This window comes from Solanum dulcamara, chromosome 6, assembly GCF_947179165.1.
Source record: "Solanum dulcamara chromosome 6, daSolDulc1.2, whole genome shotgun sequence".
In the NCBI taxonomy this organism is placed as follows: domain Eukaryota; kingdom Viridiplantae; phylum Streptophyta; class Magnoliopsida; order Solanales; family Solanaceae; genus Solanum; species Solanum dulcamara.
The window spans coordinates 64,571,859-64,585,817 of NC_077242.1; positions in this window are offsets into that span (position 1 = coordinate 64,571,859).

Sequence of the window (13,959 nt, forward strand, 5' to 3'; positions counted from 1 at the left end):
CCTGCAACAAAGAAAACGACTTAAACTTTTGAAGGATTATGACATAAGTGTACTTATCATCCAAGTAAGGCAACTGTGATTGCTGACGCTCTTAGTAGGTTGTCCATGAACAGTGTTGCTCATATTAAAAATAAGAAAAAAGAGCCAGTTCGGGATGTGCATAGATTAGCCCGTTTGGGTGTTTGATTGGTTGATTTTGAAAATGGTGGTATTATTGTGCAAAATGGTTCTGAATCATCTCTTGTGGCAGATGTAAAGGCAAAGAAAGATAGTGATCCCACTTTGGTTGAATTGAAGAAAGCAGTTGTTGAAAAAGTCGTTGGGGCTTTCTCCCAAAGGGGGGATGGTGTTTTGAGATATTAAAGCTGATTGTGTGTTCTGAATGTTGATGGCTTGAAAGATATGATATTGTCCAAAGCCCATACTTCGCGATATTTTATTCATCAGATTCCATAAAAATGTATCGAGATTTGAGGGAAGTGTATTGGTGAAATGGCATGAAGAGAGATATTGCAGAATTCGTGGCTAAGTGTCCTAATTGTCACCAAGTGAAAGTTGAGCACCCAAAATCGGAAGGTTTGGCTCAATACATTGAGATTCCTACTTGGAAGTGGGAAGCCTTGAATATGAACTTCATTATTGTTTGCCTCGTAATCATAGGAAATATGATAATATTTGGGTAATTATCGATTGAATGACTAAGTCAACTTATTTGCTTCTTATTAAGACTTTATATTCAGCCGAGGACTATGCTAGATTATACATCCGAGATTTGGTTAAGATTCATGTTGTCCCATTGTCTATCATTTTAGATCGAGGTACTCAGCTTACATCTCAGTTTTGGAGATCCTTCCAAAAGGGTCTTGGTACTCTAGTGAAGCTTAGTACAGCTTTTCACCCATAAATGGATGGTCAGGTCAAGCGTACCATCCAGACATTAGAGGATATGTTGAGACTATGTGTTATTGAATTTAAAGGAAATTGGGATAGTCATTTGTCATTGATAGAGTTTGCTTATAATAACAGTTATCATTCTAGTATTAAGATGGCTCCATTTGAGGCTTTGAATGGTAGGCGGTGTAGATTCTATATTGGTTGGTTAGAGGTTGGTGAAGGTTCATTAATAGGGCCCGAGTTGGTATTTGAGGCTATGGAGAAGGTTAGATTAATTGGAGAAAGATTGAAGATAACCCAAAGCTGACAAAAAACCTATTCAGATATGAGAAGAAAAGAACTTGAATTTGAGGTCAATGATTGGGTTAACTCAAAAACTAAGTTTCTGCTATTTTGGCCCATATCAGATTTCAAGGCGAATTGGTAAAGTGGCCTATGAGTTGGATTTGCCTTCTGATTTGGCATCAGTGCATCTGGTGTTCCATGTGTCTTTGTTAAGAAAGTTTGTTGGTGATCCTAGATCTATTGTGCCATTGAAAAGCATTGAGGTGAAGGGGAGTCTCTCATATGAGGAGGTTTCGATTGAGATCTTGGACCGACAAGTTAGGAAGTTGAGGAACAAGAAAATAGCTTTAGTTAAAGAGTTATGGAGGAACCAAGAGGTTGAAGATGGTACATAAGAAGCCACAGCCGATATAATGTCGCGATATCCTCATCTCTTTTCTTTCATGCCTAGTTAAGGTATTTAGTTTCTTCATGTTCCAACCAGCCTAAATCATATGTTTAAATTGTGTTCATGGTTTCACATGTATTCATGTTCATGAAATGAGGTTTAAAGTCATATTTTAGCTTAAGATTAAAGATTTCATGTTTTATGCATTATCGAGATATTTTGCATTCATGTTGGTTGCTATGTTCCTTTCCTATTCCATTCATGCTAGCTTGAGTCTCATTCGAGGATGAATATTGCTAAATAAGAGATATTGTAAGACCCAAGAAGTTGAAAAGTTGGGAAACAAAGATCAGAAGATGAAATTCCAGAAAATGCAGCTTTTGGGCACCAGGTGACGACCACAAAGGCCATCACAGGCCGTATTCAATACCATGGCTCATGGTGTGCCATCATGGTAGTGGTTCAAAAATCCAAACACTGTAGGGAAAGGTCCACGAAAGTTACCACAGGCTGTATAGCCTTTCACTGACCATGGTGGGTTACGTGATAGTCACCCCTGCAGCCCTGCACCATGCCCATGATTCACGGAGTGTAGTAACCTCCATGGACCTTGAAGGAAGTATTAAAACTCTTACCTGAAACCCCAAGATTCAAGACAATGTCAACCACCACTGATGACCACCACGGGTTGTAGTGAACTTAACGGGCCATGGTGTGTCCCGTGGTGGAACCCCTCTTTCAAGACCTTTTTCTAAAAAGTTCAAGTCTAAATCTACGAACACCACCATGGGCATGGTGAAGTTCATGGACCATTGTGGGTCCTCCGTGTAATCTTAGTTTTCAGTTTAATAAAGGGTATTTTAGCCATTCCCTATACTTTCATTAATAAATATGGACAGGTTTTGGAACTAGATTTCTACCTATTAACTACCGTATCGTCTTCTAACCCTCCTATTCTCTCCATAATTCTCAAAATCACAAAACCTTCTCTCCCAAGTTTACTATCAAGGTCTTCTTCTCTCTCAACCAATTCAAGAAATTTTCTGCAAGGTCAAGCTTCCATTCTTTTCAATTTAGGGGTCATCAAGGTCAAGGTATATAGGACTTCATCCATGGGTACCTTTCACCCATGGAATCTCAAAGATTTCTTCTCAAATCCTCATATTATTTCTCCAATAAAATGCTCTAATTTTATGATTTGCATTGGGTCTGCTTAATTATGATATATTTTAATGCTATTAGCCTAGTTATGTATAATTCACATTATATTGCATGATTTTAAGTTAAATTTCAGTGACACATGCTATATACTAGTTTCATATATGATTTATGAGATATGATCATGATTTTCAAGTTGTATTTTATGAAAGCTTTATGAATGAGTTAAAGATGCTTTATGCAAAGAAGTTTATGAATGATGATTCTATGATGTTTCAAGCAAAGTTAAATATAGGGAAAGTTAAGTCCCTAAAGATGTTTATGATCAAAGATATGTAATGATGGAAGGCCTACACCCACATTGCATGAAGTTATATGATAGATGAGCCAATCTTATGATTTTACTATGATGATGCTAGATGAGTTATTCTTATGATATTTTATAACGATGGATTAATACTAGTTATTATCTTTTCCTATGATGTTTATGATCATATTTTATGAGTTTTTTTGGGATATTGACTAAACACCGAGAGGACATTTAGGTGGGGTTCGGTCCGGTAATGCAGTTAGCTACCCAAGGAAATCCTAGTAGCAACCTTTAGTCCCAAACTACTTTACCCGTGTCAGTTTACATATGTCAATATGGCGAAACTAGTGGATACACATAGCCCAGTTAAATGAGTTACTTAATGGAGTATGCCCTGACAAGGTAGCCTCCCCTATCTCGATGCAGGATTCATCGGATTCCATGTATTAGCTTGCATGGTGTTATATGTCGGTTAAAGGTCCTATCCTACACAATTTTCATTGAGTTATGAGTTCTTGTGATGATTATGATATTCTTTGATATGTTGACCAATGAGATAAATATTTTAATATTTTTATGACTTTATTCATATTTTTAAAGATATTGGTCTTGCATCCCATGATTCATATTGATTATATTCTATGTTTATTGTTCATGCATCTTCTCACATACTTAGTGAATTTTAAGTACTAATGCATACTTCTTGCCTACATTGTATCATAATGTAGGGACCGACGATCATGTTCATCCTCCTTCCGCTCGTGGCTAGTGCTTGCTAGTAGCTTTTACTGTTAGTGAGTCCTCATGTTCCGAGAATGAGACATTTTATTTCTTATGAGTATCATGACTTATTTTACCTTTTATATTGGGTGAGCTAAGAGATTGTCTTACGCCCCCATCTAGACTAGTAAAGACATGTTAGATATTTATTGGAATTTATGTCGTCTGTTATTTCATATTTTTGAGACTTATGTTTTATTTGAGATTTTTCTTTCATATCTTGATTTAGCTTTATTGCTAATTACCTTATGTATGCTCATGAATGTTATGCGAATAAGCTTGGTAGATTGTAATTTTTGTATTACGATTAGACCCTAGGTCGAATCGTGACAGATACTTAATGACTCATCATCGCGATGTTCTTTTTTTCACTTGAACAGCCTCTTGTTTGGGAATCAATCCCATTTTCTCCTTTTCCACCATTCTTGCACATATTGAAGCTTGGGAGGCGATTTGGAAGAGAACTTTTTGGGGAGATTATTTGGGTAAACTTATTTTATCAATTTTATCTTCCTAAATCATTGAAAAAACAAGATTTTAAAAAGGGTTTTGGGGGATTTTCGTCCCAATTTCAAAAGGAATGATTTGATAATTTTTAAATTATTTCTTAATTATTTTTATGGGTTTTTCAATAACAAACTCTCCTTGATGTGCAGAATATGATTTTAAAATAAAATTCCAAAATTGTCGTTCTCATTTGTTAAGAGGTTTTTGGATGAATTTGACCCCGATTCTAAAGCCTAGCAATATGGGAATCATTACACTCCTTTGGAAGAAAACTTGCCATTCTTGATATTGGGTAATCATTTTGGAGTGGGTGTTAATGAGTTAAGCTCCGGTTAGAGCATTTGAGTGATGTTTCGGCCTTCAAGATAGGTTTGGTTATCCTTATTTGAGATTGGAATTGGGTAATTAGTCATTGATATGTTATAGACTTTAGGATGGGTTGTATCATGATTTGGGACTATTAATTTTATTGTAATGCCCATATGGGAGCTTATTTTGAGTTGTGTAGCCCGTGTAGGGGCCTTATTTGCTATCTTATTTGCTTTAAGGGCATGTGTTCCATGATTTGCCTGTGAGAGAGGCTTCAGGAGACTATTTGACTTGTAATGCTTCCTGAGGGGTTGAGTTGAGGGTTTTGGGCGTACTTGAGAACTAAAATATTTTCAAAAAGGTGAACACTTATTTCTTGTAATTCTTTCCCATTACTATATATCGAGGGTGAATATCATGTTTAGGTTGAGTTTTGAGAACTTTGAGCCTTGTATTACATGTTGAGTTGAATATTTCCTTCATGCCATACGTGTTGTGATGCATTCATCCTCATTCATCATATCATTGATCCTAGAAAGTTGAGAACTCTGAAATTCTTTTTTAGAAAGAAAATGTGTCACCTTTTTATATCATTGACCACAAGCTAGGTGGAAAATTGATTAGATATTGAGATTGTGATTTGGTATATAGACTATGAGTCCCCCATGGGTCCTTTTTTGAAAGTCTTAACTCGACAGGTTGTGCGACAGTCTTGATTCTACCGTACCACGGCATTATTCCATCATCATATTGCATTGCATTGGTATTTGTACTACTTGACTTATCTAATTAATTGTGATAATGAACTGTCCTTATGTGTTTATCTAATCATGTCATTCTATATAAATTAGCAGCACCGATGCCAGGATGGAACTAGTCTGTATACAGGTGTAAGAGTTTCTTAGTTTATTTCATAGGTTTTATTTATTCCTTATACTCAATCAGTCAAACCTACTGAGTACATGTGAGTTGTACTCACCCCTACTTATTTGTCCCTTTTTGATAAAAATCCTAGTTAGGGTGTTCCACATGGCAGCTGATCTTTCTAGAGGACTTCATATCTTTGGATTAGTAGTGAGATTCTGGGATCCGGATCGCCACTAGTTCTATATTTCATTTCGTAGTCTTTATTTTTTTCAGAGACTTATGATATATTTTAGATTTGAACCTTGTATAAGATGCTCTTTATACTTGTGACACTGGGTTTTGGGATATTGCTTCATTTTTTTCTTTTCTTTTCTTTTCTTTTCTTTTCTGACCTAACTTCTCCTTTGGAAGTCTCGTATGAGTTTTATTTTTAGTCTTAAACATTAGATTGGGTGTTGGGATGTGTGTCATCATGACCTTGATTTTTGAGTGGGTCATGACAAATTAGTATCAAAATACTAGATTACCAGTCTCATAAGTTAAATAGCAGGGTGTCTAGTATAGTTTTAAAGATTGGTACGTAGACATCCGTACATATCTTTGAGAGGCTACATGATTTTATTAGGAGAAATTCCTTATTTTGATTTCTTTTATGCAATTTATTCATATCAAGTATTGGATACCTCTAATATTTTCCTTCTACACACATAGTAAGGACTAGAGCCAGAGTCACCGAGGGTGAGGCTGCACCTAATGCCCGAGCCCTAGTTTGCGGGCTAGGTAGAGGATATGGTGAGGTCGGGGTTCGAGTCCGAGTGAGAAGAGCAGTAATTGCTCATGTACAAGTGAGGGAGCCATCACTTGAGCCTATTTATGAGCATGAGGATGACTTTGAGAAGTAGTCTAAGGAGAAAAGGCCAGGTGAGCCTCTTGTGGTTCCCAATAGCGCTTTGATGCTTCAAGAGCAACTGGTTTGACTTTTGGCTAGATTAGATGATTCTCCTACTCTTGGTGTTCTTCCAGGTACTTTATGTTCTCCTATTACAGTTCATCTACACCACCTGTTCAAGAGCCTAGTGTGGGATTTCATACTCTGGTTCTTCTTCAGTGCATTCCATTGCACCTCCATGATTTGTAGCTCTGTCAGTTTTTGCTAGTGCTGCTATATCAGTGTCTAAATAGAAGAGTTTTGAAAGGTTTATTCAATTAGAACCTCATACATTTAATAGCACGGCCAGACAGAAGGCCTATGACCTTTTGACAGAGTGTCAGGAGAGATTGTTCAACCCGGATATTCTAGAGGCACATGGGGTAGCTTACACTTCATATCAGTTTATGGGAGTGGCCAAGGAGTGGTGGTGGTCTGTTCTTGATCGTAGACCTACTAGTTCTCCTATGATGAGTAAGGAGTAGTTTACTGAGGTGTTCCTTGAGAGGTTTGTGCCTTATAGCCTCCATGATCAGTGCAGGGATAAGCTTGATAGATTAGAGAAAGGATCCCTATCAGTTTCTTAGCTCAAGGCTCATTTTCATGAGTGGTATCGTTATGCTATGTCGAGTATTCCTATAGAGTTTGAGTGGATTCATAAGTTGGTGAAGGGATTCATCGTCTATCTTTAAGAGGTTACAACCTTGCTTGTATTATCTGATGGTACCTTTCAGAGTATTATCTATAGTTGAACAAAGTCACCATCAACAACAAGTATCCCTTTCCTCACATTGATGATTTATTTCATCATCTTTAGGGTGCATAGTTGTTCCCTAAGATTAACATTAGGTCAGGTTACCATCAGTTGAGAGTTTGGAAATCTAATATCCTAAAGACTGCCTTGAGAATTAGTTATGGCAATTATGAGTTTATGGTTATATCCTTTGGGTTTACTAATGCCCCAGTTGCTTTTATAGAGTTGTTAAATTGGGTATTTTGGCCTTATTTGGACTCTCTTGTAATTGTGTTTATCAATTATATCTTGGTTTACGCCAAGAATGAGGTCGAACGTGTTAGTCACTTGAGGACAGTACTTCAGAGATTGAGATAGGAGAAGTTGTATGCAAAATTCTCCAAATGTGAGTTTTGGCTCGAGTCCATGGAATTCTTAGGTCATGTGGTGGCAAAGGATGGTATTATGTTCAATTCGGACAAGGTTCCAGCAATTTTTTATTGGGTTAGGCCTAATTTGTTTATTGAGATTCGGAGCTTTATTGGGTTAGAAGGATATTATCGGTGGTTTGTTCAGAGTTTGTCTTCTATTGCAACACCTTTGTCTAGGCTAACTCAAAAGATTGTGGCATTTTAGTAGACTGTTGAGTGTGAAGTGAGTTTTAAAAGCTTAAAGAGTTGTTGATTTCGGCACCTATTCTAGCTTTACCCGAAGAGGGTGTGCGCTTCATTGTATTTTGTGATGCTTCAGGTGTTGGTTTGGATGGTGTATTGATGTAGAAGGGGAGAGTTATAGCTTATGCTTCTAGACATCTAAAGGTACATGATAAAAACTACCCTACTCATAACTTGGAGTTAGAGACAGTGGTGTTTGTTTTGAAGTTGTGAAGGCACTATCTCTATGGTGTATATTTTGAGGTATTTACCGATCACCGTATCCTTAAGTATATCTTTTCTCAGTCGAATCTGAACATAGGTCAGTGTAGGTGGTTGGATCTATTGAAAGACTATGATATCACCATTCTTTATCATCCAGGCAAGGCTAATGTGGTAGTTGATGCTTTGAGTCGGAAAGCAACTAGTATGGGTAGTTTAGCCTTTCTTAAGGTGAATGAGAGGCCCTTGGATTTGGAGGTTCATTCATTGGCTAGACAGTTGGTCCAACTTGATATTTCTACACCTCATAACATTTTGGCCTTTGTGGAGGCTAGGTCTACTTTGATGTATCATATTCGTTTATATCAGTTTGATGATTATAAGTTGAGGACTATTCGAGATAAAGTGCTGAGAGGTAAAGATAAATAATCCTCTCTTGATCCCAAGGAAGTTTTGAGGATTAGCGGTTGTATTTGTGTACCAAGGTTGGTGATTACGTGCGCATGATATTTGAGGAGGCTCATTGTTCTAAGTTTTTTATTCACCCGAGAGAGGCAAAGATATTTCACGACTTGAAACAACACTATTAGTGGTGTGGCATGAACAGAGACATTGTTGATTTTATGGCTAAGTGTTTAAATTGTCAACAAGTAAAGTATGAGCATCAGAAACCGATGGTCCTATGCAAAAGATGGAAGTGGGAGCGCATTACCATGGACTTTATGGTAGGGTTACCCTCGACTTTGGTAAGCATGATTTAATTTGGGCGATTGTGAATCGGTTGAAAAAATCATCTTATTTTATTCTGGTGAAGACTAGATATAATGCGGAACAGTTAGCTAGGATCTACATCTGTGAGATAGTTCAGTTGCATAGAATGTCTATTTCTATTATGTCTAATAGAGGTAACCAGTTTACCTCTCACTTTTGGAGCTCTACGCAGGAGCAGATGGGTACCAAGCTTGAGTTGAACAAATCTTTTAATCCTTAGATCGATAGTTGGAGCGGACTATTCAGGTGCTTGAGGACATGCTCCGACCTTGTGTCATGGACTTTAGTTATCATTAGGATCAGTCTCTTTCTCTTGCGGAGTTTTCTTAAAACAACAGTTATGATTCCAATATTCAGATGGCGCCGTTTAAGGTCTTATATGAGAGAAAGTGTAGATCTCTCATGGGATGGTTTGATTCTTTTGGGGTACAACCTTGGGGTGCCAATTTGTTGAGAGATGCCATATATAGGGTGAAGTTAATTCAGTTGCACCTTGTGACTACCTAGAGTAGGCAAAAGAGTTATGTGGATCGGCATGCTCGCGATGTGTCATTTGCTATTAGTGAGCGAGTGTTTCTCAAGGTGTCGCCCACTAAGGGGGTGATGAGATTTGGGAGGAAAGGGAAACTCAGTGAGGTTTATTGGACCTTTTGAGGTGTTAGAGAAGTATGGGAAGGTGGATTATAAATTATCCTTGGCCCCAAATCTTTCAGGTATTCATTGTGTATTTCATGTATCGATGCTTAAGCGGTACCGGGACAATGACTTTCATGTGATTCAGTGGGACTCGGTTGCTTTGGATCAGGACTTATCATTTGAGGGAGAGCTTATTGTTATCTTGGATAGACAGACTAGACAATTAAAGTCAAATCATATTGATTCAGTGATAGTACAATTGAGGTACCAGCCTATTAGGAGGTTACGTGGGAGGTGGAGTCCAATATGCATCGTAGATATCCTCAGCTTTTCTCTCCTACAGGTACTTTACTTTACTTTCGTTCGAGGATGAACATGTGTTTCAGTGGTGGATGATGTAATGTCACAATTCTTGAGAAAGTATTTTTTAGTGATAAATGACCATTTTACCCTTACTCATAGTATTTTCATACTTTATTTGTAATATGGGGATGATTGGCATGGTTCCCGATGTGATTGGGTGAGATTTTGGTGATTTAGGGCCTTGAGTGAGATGTTTCATTTATAGGGTTGACTTTGATCAACATATTGACATCCAAGCGTCGGATGGGAATTCCGTTAGCTTCATTGCATCCGAGAGCCCTAGTACCTTAGTTTTCATTAAAATAGGCTAAAAACGTTGAGTTTTAGACCTAAAAAGGATCCTAGAATGTAATTTCATCATAAAGACCTTTTTTGAAAACCTGACGATTACATTGAGTTCAGATTATCGAATTCAATGTAGTAGCATATACAATTTATTTTTATCGGACCCTAGGGTTGGGTGTTCGATATTCGATTCGATATTTTTAAAGTTCGGATTCGGTAATTTGGTAATCAGTAATTCAAAGTATATACCAAATATCGAACTTTTAAACTTTGGTTCGGTAATTTGGTAATCAATAAATCAAACTTCGGTTCGATACGGTATTCGGTAATACCATATTTTTTAATAGTTAATGTACAATAAAAATTTATCCGCATTTAATATTTACATTAACCTAAAGAATACATATCTTAACTTACATTTTTATTACTACACCATAATTAAGTAATATATGCATTTTAACTTACCGAATATCAAAATCAAAATTGCTCTGAAGCCACATTCTATAGATGAGAAATGATACATCATAAACAAAGAGAAAATAATTTATGAATAGATACAGAATAAAAACAATATTACCATGTAATAAAAATAATGAAAAAGAGTGAACAAAAATCTCTAATATATCACACATAATTTTTATACATATGTTTTTCTTTGAATTATCCAAAAATTCTATATCACTGCACTAATTATTAATTAGTTCCTGCAAAGATATGAAAGAGTTGGAATCTTTCATTTTCAATGTAACTACCAAACAGTTTATATAGATAATTAACATGGTGAATCATGCAAAGTGAAATTAGAATTCTTAACCAATTGCACAAATTTGAAATTAGAATTTATAATTTTTACATGTACATGAATTTAAATTTTAGCAGTTATCCATAATGTACGTGTTTGAAAGTGTGCATATACTATGCTGTAAACGTGGAAAAGTTGAAATGGAAATGATAAGGGAAATGAAAAAATGGGATAGATTCCTCTTATTAAACTCTTCTCTTTTTGGTAATTTTTCTTCTTTTTTTCCAGTTTTTTTATATTAATAAAAATAATTGGTATCGGTATTTCTCGAATACCGAAACCGAAATACCAAATTTTATATTTCAGTATCAAATACCAAACCGAATTACCAAATTATCAAATACCAAAATACCGAAATAGTCAGTACGGTTCGGTAATTCGGTTTTCGGTATTTTATGCCTAGCCCTATCGGACCCCAAATAATTTTCGAGGGTCCAACCGGAAGTATTTTTGGACTTGGTTTAGCTGTTGTCTCTAGTTTCTAGTGCAGCTGATATTGTTCATCGTGATCGCAATCATAGGTCACATAATCACGATGTATTGATTATTAGTGCTACGCGATCGCAATAGGGGGTCCCACAATCATGATGAATTTGTCCCCTTATTCTACGCGATCGCGATTCATCATGATCGCGAGACTTAATGACTAGAGACTGTGATATTCTTTTTTCACCTAAACAGTGTCTAGTTCGGGAATCTATCCCATTTTCCACCATTTTTGTTTGGTTTGAAGCTCGGGGAGGCTTGAAGAGAAATTTTGTGGGAAATCATTTGGGTAAGCCTATTTTATCAATTCCTACGAATTTTATCTTCCTTAATCATTGAAAAATCAAGATTTTAAATAGGGTTTTGGAGGGGTTTTCTTCCCAATATCAAAAGAAAAATTTTGATGATTTCTAACTCGTTTCTTGATCATTTTTAATGGTTTTTTCAACAAAGAACTCCCCTTGATGTGTAGAACATGATTATAAAATAAAATTTCAGACTTATCCTTCTTATTTTCGAAGAGGTTTTTGGATGATTTTGACCCCAATTGTAAAACCTAAAAATATGGGTATTATTAGACTCCTTTTGATAAATTCTTGTCATTCTTGATAGTGGATAATTATTTCAGAGTCGGTGTTCATGAGTTGAGCTCCGATTAGAGCATTCGTGTGATGTTTCGACCTTCGAGGTAGGTTTGGCTATCTTTGTTTGAGACTGTGATTGGATAATTAGTCATTCGTATATTATAGACTTTGGGATGGGGTTGTAGCATGATTTGGGACCATTAATTTCATTGTGATGCCCGTGTGGGGCTTATTTATATTATGATGTTCGTATGGGAGCTTATTTGTGATGTACAGCCCGTATAGGGGCCTTAATTGCTATCTTATTTGCTTTGAGAGCATGTGTTTCATGATTTTCCTGTGAGAGAGGCTTGAGGAGACTATTTGACGTGTAATGCCAGATTGATTAGTTGAGTTAGGGGGTTTAGAACATACTTGAGTAATAAAATGTTTTCAAAAAGGGTGAACACTTATTTCATGTAATTCCTTCCTATTACAATCTATCGAGGGTGAATATCATGTTTATGTTGAGTTTTGAGAACTTTGAGCCTTGTATTAAATGTTGAGTTGAACACTGCCTCCATGTCATATGTGTTGTGATGCATTCATCCTCATTCATCATATCATTGATCTTGAGAAGTTGAGAACTATGAAATTCTTTTTGAGAAAGAAAATTTGGCACCATTTTATATCCTTAACCACAATCTAGGTGGCAAGTTGATAAGATATTGAGATTGTGATTTGGTATATGGATTGCGAGTCCCCCATAGGTCCTTGTCTGGAAGCCTTAGCTTGATAGGTTGTGCAATAGTCTTGATTCCACCGTACCACCACATCATTGCATTATCATATTGCATTGTTATTTATACTACTTGACTTATCTGATTAATTGTGATAATGAATTGTCCTTATGTGTTTACTTTAATTACGTCGTTCTATATAAATTGGCGGCACCGATGCCGGAATGGAACTTTTTTGTATACAGGTAGAAGCGTTCCTTAGTTTATTTTAGAGGTTTGATTAATTTCTTATACTCAGTCGGTCAAACCTACTGAGTACATGTGGATTGTACTCACCCCAACTTTTGTATCCCTCTTTTTGATGCAAACCCTAGTCAGGGTGTTTCACGTGGTAGCTGATCTTTCTAGATGACTTCATATCTTTAGATTAGTGGTAAGATTCCGGGATCCAATCGCCATTAGTTTTATCTTTTATTTTGTAGTCTTTATTTTTATTCATAGACTTATGATGTATTTCAGATTCGAACCTTGTATTAGATGTTTTTTATACTTATGACACTGGGTTTTGGGATATTGCTTCATTTTTCTCTTTTTTTTGTGGCCTTACTTCCTTTTTGGGAGTCTCGTATGATTTTTACTTTTATGATTACACATCAGGTTGGGTGTTGGGATGTATATCATCATGACCTCATCTTTTGAATCATGACAGTCAGCTAGCTTATGGTCAAGGATATCAAAAGGTGTCTCATTTTTTTTTTCTCAAAAAGAATTACCACAATTCTCGACTTTTCAAGAGTCATGATATGATGAATGAGGATGAATGAATCACAACACATAGCATGGAGGCAACAATCAACTCAACATGTATCACAATGGTTCAAAGTTCTCAAAATTCAACATGATATACACCCTCATATATATGGTTGTGGGAAGGAATACATTGAATTAAGTGTTCACCCTTTTGAAAAGCATTTCATTTACTCAATGTGTGATCAAAACCCCAACTTAACCCCTCATACAGGCATTACAAGTCAAATAGTGTTACAATTCTCTCTCACAGACAAAAAATACATCACATGCTCTCAGAGAAAAAACAAATAGCAAATAAGGCCCCCGCATGGACTAAACTGCACAAATAAACTCCCACACGAATAAAACAATTAATATAATCAAGCCCCACTACGGGAATCACAGTACAATCAAAAATCTAATTCATATTCTAATCTCATCTCAAAGCCTATGACATAAGAACGATCAATTACTCAATCACAGTCTCCAA